The sequence below is a fragment of the Stigmatopora argus genome, chromosome 8 (genome assembly GCF_051989625.1).
Source record: "Stigmatopora argus isolate UIUO_Sarg chromosome 8, RoL_Sarg_1.0, whole genome shotgun sequence".
NCBI classification, from domain to species: Eukaryota; Metazoa; Chordata; class Actinopteri; order Syngnathiformes; family Syngnathidae; genus Stigmatopora; species Stigmatopora argus.
The window spans coordinates 1292406-1306901 of NC_135394.1; the positions used below are offsets into that span (position 1 = coordinate 1292406).

A 14496-nucleotide genomic window follows, 5' to 3' on the forward strand; every position below is an offset into this window, starting at 1 on the left:
TGGAAGCATGCGATCGATCACTGCATATACAGTACGTCACAACAGCATTGCAACTCACTGATCACATGCCCCAAAAAATTGTTTTGGTCTTTTTGGGGAGAAGAATGTTTAACCTCCATTAAACAAAATGAAATTCCATCTCATGTGTTTCTATTTGAGGGGTTTGTAAGGCCTAGTTTGGTTTTAAGTTTGGGTTTCTAACCCGATTACAAATAAAATACCTTGTATCTGGCTCCAATAATACTCTACCAGGACAATGTCTAGATCAGTGAGTGTATGGTCACTTTTTTGAATATTTTTTTACTGTGCATATAGCCCTGAAACTATATCAACTAATATAATATATTTTTAATTTTAGTCTGATCTAATTACATAAAATCTACGCATTAAATTGCTTTTTTATTAGCATCTGGATGCATGTAGCTATCGTTCCCTTGTTTAGAATGATTTATCAGATTTTATTATGCCGTGTGAATCGTCACACTAGGTCTAAAGGTAGTAGTTTGAATTTTAAATGGTGTCTCCTTTAGCTAACAAACACATACTTTGAAAACAGGAGCCTGGGGGCTGACAGTTGTCTTTCTGGGGGATTTAAGAAGGTCCAACGAGTTGCTGTGGTGCGGCACTCTCATGTAAATGCTTGCCAACGATCAGCTCCTGCATTTAACATGCATCTTTTGTTTTGCATCCCTGCCTTTTGTGTATAAGAGTGAGTAAGCAATGTGTGCTATGTAGTTGCTTGAGCATAAGTACATAATTCATTAAGTAGGCACAGTGAGTATTCCTTCCGGCATTTCCTGTCTTATGGGGCTCAGCTGGTATTACCTCGGTTGGTTGAGGCTTTAGCACCTGCTGTCACTCCTCTTTCCCACACAACCGCTTTGGCTTGATGAAGATTACTGCTAGTAATTTGTGTTGAGAGTATTAACCTTGGTGAGTAAATGACTAATTGAAAGTAGTAGATAACATCAAAAATATGACCCCTAGTTTAAAAAAACGGTGCACAATAAGTTGGCAGAGGTCACTGAGTAGTCTGATGGAGAAACTTTTTTAAACATTATCTTGAATGTCACTAAAATTAGATGAATGTAGATTTCATCGTATTGTGCGAAATCCTCGTAACAGAATAAAACAGGTAGTGGATATTTTGATGACTTGGTCATTTAGTGAGTTAATACAATATTTGAGGTTCAAGCACATGTCTATCTTGTGAAGCAAAATATATAGGCCATTTAGTTGTATTATTTGTCACAGTGAAAGTTCCTTCAAAAATTCTGCTGATTTGTACTCTGGCCAGCCCAGCGACTGAGTGGTTAGTGTGTTGGCCTCAAAGTTCTGGGGTCCTGGGTTTGATCCCAGGTCGCTTCACCTGTGTGGAGTTTGCATGTTCTCCCCGGGCTTGCATGTGTTTTCTCCAGGTACTCTGTTTCGCTCCCACGCATGGTAGGCTGGTTAAACACTCTAAATTGCTCCTAGGTATGAGTTATCCATCTCCTCGTGCTCTGTGATTGGCTGGCCACCAATTCAGGGTGTTGTCCCCCGCCTCGTGCCGGAAGTCAGCTGAGATAGGCTCCAGTACCCCCTACGTCCCTTGTGAGGGTAAGTGGTTCAGAAAATGAATTAATGAAGGGATTTTTACAGCTAATGTAAATAACCTGGATGTGAAATTTGTGTTCTCTGTGTTGAAATTGAAGACCCTAATGGGCTGCAATCAGAAAAATGGAATGAGACTGTCTGAGTTGTACTGACCCCGTGTATTCAATACATACTACAATAAAAATGTTTCCAAGATCGTGCACACGTATATGTTGATTTTCTGTAAAACATTAATTAGTTTTTTTTCCAACCTGAATTAATTAGGTCCGCCCGCCGGCTTGAGTGGTTATCATGTCGGCCTCACAGCTCTGGGGTTCTGGGTTCAAATCCAGGTGGGCCCACCTGTTTGGAGTTTGCATGTTCTCCCCGGGGCTGCGCGGATTTTCTCCGGGTACTCCGGTTTCCTCCCACATTCCAAAGACATGCATGGTAGGCTCATTGGACACTCAAAATTGCCCTTAGGAATGAGTGTGCGAGTGGATGGTTGTCCGTCTCCTCATGCACTGTGATTGTTTGGCCACCGATTCAGGGTATCCCCTGCCTCTGGCCCATAGTCAGCTGGGATAGGCTCCCGCTAATCTGGATCGTCATTGGTAGCAGACGAAAACGTCATCATTGATTGCTAATGTTGTCATGCTTTGAGCGTGATCTGCGTGTCAGTCAAGTCCGCCTTTTCACTATATAAATAGCACGTCAGCAAGCAATGTAGCCATATACGTAGTCAAGCTGTTAGCGATATACAGATTTACAGAATCTTGAATTTAGTGCATACAAGAGGCGCACTGACTGATTGGGCACCCCGGCCACTTTGAGGAAAATTTTAGACTTGTAAGTGCGCCCTATGTGAGTAAATATGTGCCGTGTTGTGTTTGCACGGTTTGTTATCGCTTAATAACAGGAATTGCAATCATTAATAAGGGGAGCAATTGGCCGAGGTTGACAGCTATGAACTTTCCACCCTGCTGCCTTATTCCATCCTATAACCCGGAATTTATTAATGACTTGCTCTTCTCATCATCCTTCTCCTCCTCCTTATTCTCCTTCTTTATTTCTATCTTCTGAACACATGCTAAGCAACAAGTGCACATTTTTTGAACAAACATGAAACAAAAAAATTACATATATTCTTGAATGCATGAAATTAACTTTCACAAAGCAACTTTGCCCTTATTATACCTCGTTACTCTATGAGGCAACGAGGAGGAAAAAAAGGGAGATTTCCTCTCTTTCTTGCTAAACAGCAAAACAACTCTGTATAGAAGACATAAGCCTAATCACTCTTAATGTAGCTTTGTCCCATCATGGATCTGCACCAAGTAGTAATTTTGCCATGGAAGCTAACAACACATAGTGAGTCATTATCTTAGCGCCAGGCTAGGGCCCCTATTTAAAGATTCACACCATGAATGAACAATTAGAGAACAGATTGCTGGCATAAGTGGGGGAGAAGCAGGAAAATACTCAGGGAGAGGAGACAAGGCCAGTGTGTGAATCCATAGAGGGGGTATATATGGTCTGCAAATGTTATTACAGTCGTTCAAGTGTATGAAGAATAACTATATTTAGGATGTGATAGAACAATTAATAGGGATATGTATTGCCTGATATCTGGCGATATGATTCATATCACGGTTCGATTAGGTTCCTATTAATCCCAACACTATACTTTAAGACGATTATTGGGACTTTTGTATATTTGGATAAAAATAATACAATTGGATCTAACAGTACATTTATATCAATTTATTTCTGAAATCTCATTTGGTACTAAAGTAAACACATTTTTGTTTTATTTTTTTAACAACATATGGCCTTCATTATAATATGTTGCCAACTAGTGGTCAGGAGTGTAACTGTCTATTGTTTATTTCCACCCGTCAGACAGGCCCTTCTTAGTTTACAAAATCTTCCATCACAAAGCCCCGCCTCCACTGCAAGATTTTGTACAAAAAAATTCCAACACATCAACAAAGGCTAACTCTAGAGGTGACTGTGTAGTTCCCTTCAAAAAGAGTGCATTCAGCCAAAGCACCTTCTCTGTCCGTGGAACTCCATACCAATTACCATACGTGAACCCCCATCTCTGAACCTCTTTGCCAATCATTTTGTAGCCTGGCTGCTGGACGAACAAAATTGCGATCACAACGCAGCCTAGAACTGCGCTACATCTGTGTCTGTGCATGTGTGTGTGTGTGTGTGTGTGTGTAAACGTGTATATATAATATATCTCATCATTTCTTTTCAACGCACAAGGGACTAAAGATGGAAATTAGACCTCGGCCACAATCCTATATATATTTAAATATGTATATTTATCTAATCCATCTGATTCATGTTAATATTCATTAACATGGATATGAATATACTCATTAATATGTGCTGTCTCTTGTTAAATAAATCAAAGTAAAAACATGTTATGAAAATGTTGCACCGTCATTGCTATACATCTCAGAATGCATAAAAAAAACTGACACAACAAATAACACAAAAGGACACTCTTATGGGATATTTTTATGTGTTTACCTGCTAATATTGTGGACTGTAACCCCACTAGACCTTCCAATAACTTAATTTAATGCACACTTGAGTAAAACTAAATGAATGATATCAGAGTGAAGGGTGGTGCCTTGCACAGGGGCACTTTGGGCAGCGGGAAGCATGTCATTACCAGCGACAATTGTGTGCTGTGTGCTGTGTGTCTGTACGCATGCCTTTTGTTCATGTTGATCAAAAGAAACTGTCAAGTTTTACTGGGCTTACAGAAAGAAGCATACTTTTTTTGTTTTCCTGCCTTCTTAGTTTAAGTCTGAATGGGATCGCTTGTGAAGAGGCAGCGAGAGAAAGCAGGAGCAGTGGTAACATGTAATTTACCGCTTGCCTCAGTTGTACTGTACTCAGCTTGATATATGCTAATGCTGATCTTTGTCAGGCTGCACAGATAGCCATCAATCACCTGTCAATTGCTCTATTGGAAGGAAAAAAAACTAAATGTTAAAGAGAGAGGATTTATCGCCTCCCTTGCTTCTCCTCTAGTTCCTCTTCTCTGCTACCTCTCAGAATTTGGGATAATGGTAAAGCCGGGAAAGTGGATATTTTGGGATCTGGATAAAGATTGTGCAATATCATCAGAAATATGTAGTTTACTGCAGCCTTTTTGTGATGAGTCAAAAGTGTCATTTTCATGTCTGGGATTCTTGAACATCCTTTTCTTGCAATCCATCCTTGCTATTTTTTAAGAATACATTAAATACATAGTAAAAAAAAAAACAATAAGTTGGATATCAATGACAGACTTGACGAAAGTTATGTCACATACAACATGGTTGCTTCGGTCAGGAGAAAATAAGCCCTTTATGTCACTAGCTAATGTACATGCTTAGATAAGCTCACGGGCCCATTAGTGCCAGTTCATTTAGCTCGTTAGCTGAAGCCTCTGGGCTGATGACATTCATTACGTATCATTAGCACACAATTAAGATGTCTCACTTTGACTCTATGGATAATAATGTTACAAAACATTTTAAATAGTCCTTTATGAAATGTTTCTGTCTACAGGAAATGATTTATGAGTGCTACATGACATGACGATTGCATTAACCAGCTCTGATTCACTCAATACATGCTGCATTCTGTTTTGGGGGATAGATGAAACGGACTGTTTACAATGGTTGTTCAGTTTTGTGTATTCCCCCCATTACAAACCATTATCAGCATAATTTTTCCCTGTAATAATCAGGTACTCAAATTCAAAAGAAACACCATGCTCAAATGAAGAAAGCTCAAAGCCTGCTTGAAAAGATCAGATATTTGTAAAGCACTTTATTCGTCTCCAGCATATCGTAATGCAAGTGAGTGTTTTTAAAATTAAGAAGACAATAGGACAAGCCTAATCCTTTTTTTTGTGTTAGTAGTATTCTCGATGGATTGCGTGGATAGGTGCTCAAGTAGGTAAATTTGGTGGGTTGACTGGCAGGAGGGCAGCTGGACGGATGGATGGATGGATGCGTGGATGTGTGGATGGGTGGGTGGCTGGGTGGGTGGCTGGGTGGATGATGGATGGATAGATGGTTAGATGGTTAGATGGATTGATGGATGGATGGATGATGGATGAATTGATTAGTGGATGGATGGATGTTTGGTATGGTATATGGGGAGTCGGGGCGATATGTTCACATATTACAGAGACATTTTTCTTCCAAAATTGCCTGTGTCATCTTTTTATTAAAGCACATTGTTTTCTGGTGCTATGAGAAACATTAATTAAATGTTTTCACATGAACCTCTCATGTAAATTCATAGTCAAATACCACACACAAGCATGTGCATGCACACAGGGCCACAAAGAGTATTCTCTTTATTCTCCCTATCACACTCACCCACCCACTGATTCGAACACAGACAGGCATTATTGATTTTACCTTCTCCAAGATGTTGAAAGTGTGTGTTGTGTGTGTGCATGTGTGTGCATGTATTTGTGTTGCTTCGTGTGTGCATGTGTGTATACAAAAGGATTAAAGCCCTCACTCAGCTCTGATACCATCAGCCATCAGAAAACCAAGTCCACTTCGTACTTTCCCGGCTGCCACATTGTCTATTCTGCTCCGCTATGTGAAAAATGTTGAATATCAACAATGGCTTTCAGTGGTGTATTGTTGAGTTTTTGTATGAACTAATCTTGGCTCAGTGAAAGAGACCTAGGGCTTGGACAAAACGTCTAGAGCCACAGCATTCCTAGCTGGCTCTCCCCTTGAACACTGAGTAGAAAGCTGGAGCTGAGGGAGGCAGGCAAGGCAGGCTGGAAAAGCGGCAGGGAACTACAGATATAGGCCTGCCGTAGGTAATCGACTGAGGTCGCGGCTAAGGGGAAGGACTGGAGTGGGATGGCCCAGGTAAAAGTGACGAAGGCTAAGAATGAGGAACAAGGATAGTTGCGAACGCGAATAGACAAGAAAATATGCACGTAGATGTATTGTCAGTTCAAGCTGGCTAAGGGCATTAAAGCCTTCCTTAGAAGAAATATTGGATCAGTTCTTGGAAGGATGTCTAGAAAGTCCAGAGAGAGAGAAGCATCACAGCAGTGGATTGTGTTTTCATTTTCCTGCAGTGGAACACCAGTGCTGACGGCTGACGTCCAATCAGAGAACAGGACTACAGGCCTTGTCATGAGAACCAGCGTGACATCACTGAAAGGTAAGAGGACTGAAAGATTTGACTGAACTTGGCTATTCACAAGCTTTCATTCTGCACATTTGTCCCTTTTTCAAATCAAAGATGAAAAAATGTTTTAGTTGTGTTCATTGCACTGATGTCAGTATGTTTTTTTTCCATGTTTACTGCAGTAAAATTGTTGTTGTTGTGCAAGCTCATTGCATGCATTGCTATTTTCTCTAAGTGTGAGTTCAGCCTGTCCTGTAGTCTTACGTGACTCAGTCATGAGGTTAAAGAGATGAAGTGTGATGATGAGGCAGTGAGCTGATGTTGACTGCCCTTTTGTTGAAAGGAATCCAGTCAGATTATTGAGTGGTCAGCATGGAGGCATGTGCAGGGAGATCAGGCTCTATAAGAAAGTACAAATATTGTTTACGCTACTGTCTTGCACCTCTGTGCTCATTTACACATTCAAACTGCAGACATCTTCATCCACATTCTAGGATGATAATATATAGTATGAGCCAATTGACTTCCTATTGATAAGCTAATGTATTAAAAAGCAATACATTATATATTAATTTCCATTTGATTTTGTTAAAGTCGCACCAGCCAAAATAATGCACACTGAAGAAGGAACAAAAAAGATACATCGAATTGGATTACAATCCCAAACTAGAAAGGCAACCTAGAACAAACATTATAGGTTTCAGTAATACCAATAAAATAACTATAAAACCATAAAATTTCTCGCACCGCTTGTCAACATCTCGATAACTAGAAGGCACACCTATTCATGGCTTTCAGTGGGTAAGAAAATAAATTTAATAAAAGTAATTCATTCAAAAAGTGGATACTTTAAAGAAAGTAGAATATAACATATGTTTTCAGTTATTTAATTATTATAATGACAATAAAAACATTCAATTCTATTCAATTTCACCTTTTCTTTGCAGATGACTATACAATTTGATTTTTTACATTTTTGCTCTATTGATACATGACAAGGCGGCTGGCGGCTGAGTGGTTATGGTGTCGTCCTCACAGTTCTGGGGTCGAGAGTTGATCCCAGGTCAGTCCTCACTGTGTGGAGATTGCATGTTCTCCTCGGGCTTGCGTTGGTTTTCTCCGGGTACTCCGGTTTCCTCCCACTTCCCAAAAACATCCATGGTAGGCTGGTTGAACACTCTAAATTGCCCCTAGGTATGACTATGAGAGTGAATGGTTGTCAGTCTCCTTGTGCTCTGCAATTGGCTGGCCACCAATTAAGGATGTTCCTTGCCTGGTGCACATAGTTGGCTGGGATAGGCTATACATTATTATAACATGTATATTATCCTTTTCATATAGGCAGTTAGAGCCATCAAACACTCACAGTCACTCAGTTTTCAACTTCACATTGCCAATAACAAAATTACCAAATTTTGCACAAATGATGCATATATATATATATATATATATATATATATATATATATATATATATATATATATATATATATATATATATATATATATATATATATATATATATATATGTGTGTGTGTATGAGTGAGAGAGAGATAGCGAGAAAGAGAGAGAGAGAGAGAGAGCAGATGAAGTGAGTATATGTTGCTGTTTGAGGTCAGTACCACAGTAACCTGGAATTGAGATATGTTTGACTTAACCCTTCACCCTCAATACACAAGCACATAAGAACTGACCCCCCCACCCACACACACACACACAAACACACACACGCTAGCAGAGGCATCATAATTGGTGGCCCCTGGTGATTTGTCCTCTCAGCTTGAAGCCCTGTCATTCCTCTCTACTCTCTCTGCTTACAATTACAGCCCTGAAGTGAACAGGAAAATCTGCTTCAATCTAGCAATTAGCCCTGAGGACACGCGCTGCGTGTGTGCGCACGCCACGCGTGTGTTTGCGTTTCTAGATGTGTGTCTTTGTATGTCAACTGATCTCAGTGATCTCACTCTTGTCAGGACCATAAAGTGATACAGGAATGACACACGTATGTATTTGTGTGCATGATTTGTGCCACTTACATTGTCAGCATTTGATTTATGTCCAAATGGTTCTTGTCCCAAACATACAGGGCGTGATTCTCTAAATGCACCAACAGCGAGTGCTAAATTGTGTGTTCCGTCTAATAGATTGATGGCTATACTACTTGGATTGCAAACTTAAAATAAGAGCCCTAAAAAGAGAACTGATTACTGGTCATGAGCAGAAAAAATAGCAATATTTTGTCATGATAACTTTTCAAACACATTTACACGAACAGGCAAGTAGATGAGAGACAGTCGCATCTTAGATTGGCGGCAAACAATGTTCTTAAATGTCCCCAAAAGTACAGTAGTTCAATTGTGTTTAAAGGCAAGGGCAGTCAACAATCAGGAGGTGATTTGGTGGATGGAGGAGGGATGATTTTTGTGGCCTTGGGGATGACAGGCCTGACTGGGCAGCAACAGAGATGCTTAGTGCCGCCTGGCTTCCTCCTAAAGACACAGCCTCCCCTATGTGTCCTGCTCATCTCCTCCTGTGTGTCTTCTCTCCTCCTTTTGTCCCTTCTTCCATCACCCTCAACTTAATTCTGCGCACTCACTTTCCCACTCTATGCCTTCCATTTCGCACACTTTTTTAGTGTATCCCCTCTGGGCTGTTACGGATGCTCATCAGCGGGCTTAGAAACTGGGTTTTGTGGCTGTAATGGTGGGATGGAGAAAATAGTGTGGCGGGTGTGTTGGGGTGGAAAAAAGCTCTGTGACCGTTCAGAGTGGTTGGGTCTGAAAAGAAGCCGGACATCATCTTAATGCAAAGAGCGGAGAGACGGATTCAGCAGGCAGATATAGCAGATTCAGCTCTTTATCCCTGTCCTTTAGGTGATATCCGCTTTGGCCAAAATAAAGCACATCTTCCTTCTTGTGCGCCTCCTTTTATGCCTGGTGTTTTATCAAAAACATTAAGATGAATGGAGGAAAGAGGAGGAGAAGGTAATATAGCTAAGGGACAGACACTTTGGATGAAGTAAACTTTTCTGCGAGGATAAACTATTCAATAAGATAGCAATATCATCCTGTAGTAGCAGTCGTATCTTTTTATATTTAATATCAGGCCATTTCAAAGAATGTTTCTGCATCACATTTGTCTGGATTGAGGTTCCAGAATTGACAAAGGAAGCATGTGTCCCATTTAAAAGGACTATTAAAGTTCATCTAGGAAGTTCAAGTTTAAGAAGTAAAAAATTGAAATCATTCACGTAATGCAAAAATTAAAGCAACATTTAAAACTTTTGCCAAGAAAAAACGAGAAATGGTTCTTTGGTGAGGCGTCCCAGTGCCATAGTTTTAAATGCGGCCATTTTTATGGAAGACGTAATACCCGTGTTTGAACGCCAGATGGCGGCAAGAGTACGTTCTACCAGGGGAGAAAGCCGTCCACTTTATACTCCGTTTTAGACTTTCACCTGTGCACTATGAGTGTGTGTGTGAAAATATGTTCCGCGTTGCATTTGTATGGTTTTTAATCGCTTAATAAGGTGAATTGCAATCATTAATATGGGGAGCATTTAGTCAAGGTGGACAGATATGTAAGAGAGAATCTTGAAATATGGATAGTGGTTGTTGTGAGACAGCCACTTGAATTGAATTGAATGCTTTTATTGTCATTATATGAGATGAATGATGAAATGAGAGCCCAGTAGAGGGTAGCGATATTCTTAAGTGAGAATCAATGCATCCGCGACAATATTTTCAGAATGAAATAACGTATAAGGAAATTAGTTCATTTACTTTTTGGGGGATTTTGTAACTTGGAACTTTTTCGTATCTCGAGTCATTCATTCGCATATAAAAAAATGTGTAACCTGAACATTTCGTACATAGAGGCATTCGTAAGTATGACTGTAGCTCTAATATTTCAGTGCTACAGTGATTTTTAGGTTGCTGCAATAGAAAAATGGAGTGATTGTGATACAGTGGTTTTTCGGCTCACAAAACTATGTATTTGACCTCTGTGTATTTGCAAATTAGAGAAGCATGGATGTATTTACCATCAAACAAAGAGATTATAAAAGATGAGAGAGCATGGGGCTTTTGCACAACAATAGGTCTGTAAGGCTTAAACTGATCCGCAGCATACCTACGACAGTAGCCAAACACAGACGGGGTTGGGGGGTGCGCGTCAACCTGAGAAACAGCCAACATGCACCATTCTTGAACTGGGTACAAATATCCAAATCCATTTGGTCCTCTTCTAAGTCCAACTGAGGCTGTCATGTACACTAAGATACACAATGCACACGAGCCAATACCCAGTATGAGCCAAGCGAACTCCCCATTACACATGGACTCATAACCATATGCAAAGTGTCACCATACAGATTAGCCCCACAGTAAGGCGTAAATACTGTAGCAAGCGATAGTTGTGTGTATGTGCATTTGTGTGTGTCGACAGCGGTCAGTACTGAGGCATTTGCCTTCATTTGGGCAGAGTGATGGTGGTATGGAGGGGAATGGGGATTGGCTGAGCAGGAGAAAGAGGATTAGAGTGATATGGAGACAAAGAACAACAATAGTTTGTCACATTTTGTCAGAGAGGATTTTATGGAAAAGCTGATTTGGAGCATGCCACCAACAAACTGTAATCAGAACGGCAGGATTTATTACTAAATCAGTTTGAGAATTTAGAATGATATCATTGCCACACTGGAAGACTCCAAATGTGTAAGATGTTGCAAAACCATTGAAACAAAGAAGTTTGAAAAAGTACGAAGAGTAGCAGACAGCATACATGTTGCACACCAGGACTTCTTGCTAAACACGAAATGCTAACATTCACCATTATGCTTCCAGAAATTACATAATTCAACTTCACATTGAAGTCTGATTATGTATATTTAGAATAACAAAAAGGTAATTTTACCCTAAGTACGTTCTAACATATTAGTTTTTCACAAATATAAGAGGACTGCACGGTTCATTTCAAGTCAATGGAATAATACCAAAACAATCTTAAAAGCATGTGAACTGAACAATAAGCACATTTTAGGTCCAACAGTTTTTCAAGTAAACAACTTTTTATTTTTTTACTATAATTATACGTTAAAAAAAATACAGTGTTCATGTCGTTTTATTTTGTCATTGCCTGCTTTAATTTCGAGCTACTTTCCTCCATTTTTAGGAAAATGTCACCAAACCAGCATGGAGCAAAGCTTTTAGACATCTCAAGGGGGAGAAACAGTATGATCCGTTCAAATGAATGAATTGATTTAATGTTTCAGTCCGCCTCGCCCTAGGGAATGGAACGATATAGGCTCCCGAAATGACACTGGGTCAACTGCTGCCCTACACACATGTGCGACCTCTTTGACAGTTTCAACTGTCTGTCTTTCTTCTCTCCAACACAGATTACATAGTCTCTCCAGTAGCCACAGACCCATGCAGAAACCTACAAAGGCCCATGCTGAGCAAATATATTGTTGGATAACCAAAAAATTCCCATAATTTGCACGGATTTCACAAGGGTCAGTCCATTCCCAGGCTGTTCTCCTCGTCAACAATTTTACGTGGCACCATCTATTTATTCCTTAGATGACATTCTCGTTGTTGAATTTAAAATATTAAGTCAGCAGGAGACAAAGTTTGACTAGCCTTCTATTCAGTTGTTTGAGCTGGCCTTGATATGGGAATTGATTTATTAAATGACCTTCTATGAGCGGGATGCAACAATATGTCATTGTTATTTTCTTTTGTTTTTTATAACGCCATGATAGTGAATGGGTCAAGATGTATGGTACATGATACTTAAACAAACGGAAGCATAAAAAATGTTTGGGCACCCGTTACATTTAAAAAATATATATACATATACACATATACAAGTTCATTTTGATACATACAGTCAGTTTAAACAGTATTTAAATACCCTATTAAGTTGCACATTGTCTCACTTAGAAATCATGTAGGTATCTGAAATTTTCATCGTTGGTGCATGTCCACTGTGAGAAATAATTTAAAAAGAAAAATCCAGAAATCACAATATATGATTCTTTAAGGATTTATTTAGATGATTCTGCTGAAAAGAAGTATTAGAGCACCTGTCTATCAGCTAGAATTCTTACCATCTTGTTAGTCCACTTATAAAAGTCCACTTCCACTCCATTTATTATCTTGAATCAGATGCACTCGTTTGCAGTCATTAGCTGCATAAAGACACCTGTCCACCCCATATAATCAGTAAGACTAACTTGTACCATGGCCAAGACCAAAAAGCTGTCCAAAGACACCAGAGACAAAATTGTACACCTTCACAAGGGCTAGGAATGGCTACGGAGAAATTGCCAATAACTTACTTAGCTCCTTCCCTCTTTCAGAGGATTGAAGATGGGTCGTGGCTAGGACTTCCAAAATGACCCCAAGCACACGGCCAGGAAAACCAAGGACCGGTTCCTTAAGAAGCATATCAATGTTCTGATGTAGCCTAGCCATTCTCCAGGCCATAACCCAATACAAAATATTCTGAGGGATATTTTCTCAGCAACAGCCCAGAAACGTGACTAATCTAGATAAGATCTGCATGGTCCTGCACTGTTTGCAAACATGGTAAAAACTACCGGAAACGTTTGACCTCTGTGATTGCAAACAAAGGCTACTGTACCAAATATTAACATTGGTTTTCTCTGGTATTCAAATTCTTTTTGCAGCTGTATTACACAAATAAAAGCTTGCTGGAACCCATCCCAGCTAACTTAGGGCAAAAGGCAGACTACACCCTAGATTGGTTGCCACTCAGCTGTAGCGTACACAGAGATAGACAACCATTCACACTCAGAATTGCAACTCCACCGAGCGGGAATCAATCCCACGCTTGTCCGCACTGAAGTCTGGAAAGTGAACTCCATGGCGAATGAATGAATATGCGGCCCGGTGAATGCATGGTTTGCGCGTCGGCCTCACAGTTCTGGGGTCATGGGTTCGATCCCAGGTGGGTCCTCACTGTGTGGAGTTTGCATGTTCTCTCTGGGCTTGCATGGGTTTTCTCCGGCTCCTCCGGGTTCCTCACACATCCCAAAACATGCATGGGAGCCTGGTTGAACACTAAATTTTCCCTAGGTATTATTGTGAACATGAATGGTTGTTCGTTTCGAGTGAACCAATGGTTCATTGGTTCTTTGGCATGACTTCAGTGCAGGCAGTGTGTGAGAGCAAATAGTTCTCTGTCTCTATGTGTGCCCTACGACTATGGCGACCAGTCTAGGATATAGTCCGCCTTTTGCCCAAAGTCATTTAGGATCGGCTCCAGTAGCCTGCGACCCTGACAAGGATAAGCAGGGTTGATGATGAATGAATGAATGAATATATAAAATGATAGACATTAGATATTTCATGAGTAAAATGTTTATTGGAGAAACAGAAGATGTGCAAGATGGATCAAAGGCGCAAAATTGTGTATAAATGCCAGAGGAGATTTTGAGAAAACTTGCTAGAGATTTCCTGGAGTTTTTTTTATTACTTATACATTTACATATTATCCATAAAGGTACTCCTACTTATCCGAAGTTGGATTTAGGGGGCAGCAGCTTCAGAAGGAAGCCGAGACTTTACTCTCTACTGCCGTCCACCTTTTCCGGGGGTATCCTGAGGCAATCCTGGGGTAGACGGGGTTAGACTGCAGGCATGTCTGACTCCAATGTGTTTTGTCCTCATATCTGATTTTTAGGGCTGACTGTTCAGACTTTTGTAAGCAAGTGCC

The 14496-nt window shown here is 40.2% G+C and overlaps 1 protein-coding gene across 2 annotated transcripts in view; it reads left to right on the forward strand.

Moving 5' to 3' along the window:
* The first annotated feature begins 6243 nt into the window (after positions 1–6243).
* Positions 6244–14496, forward strand: part of sox2 (SRY-box transcription factor 2) — a 43425-nt gene continuing 35172 nt past the window's right edge. The window contains exon 1 of one of the 2 annotated variants that reach the window (XM_077608126.1): positions 6244–6786. The gene's annotated coding sequence lies outside the window, so the exon portion shown is untranslated. The remainder of the gene's footprint in view (positions 6787–14496) is intronic. The other variant, XM_077608127.1, reaches the window with a different exon arrangement.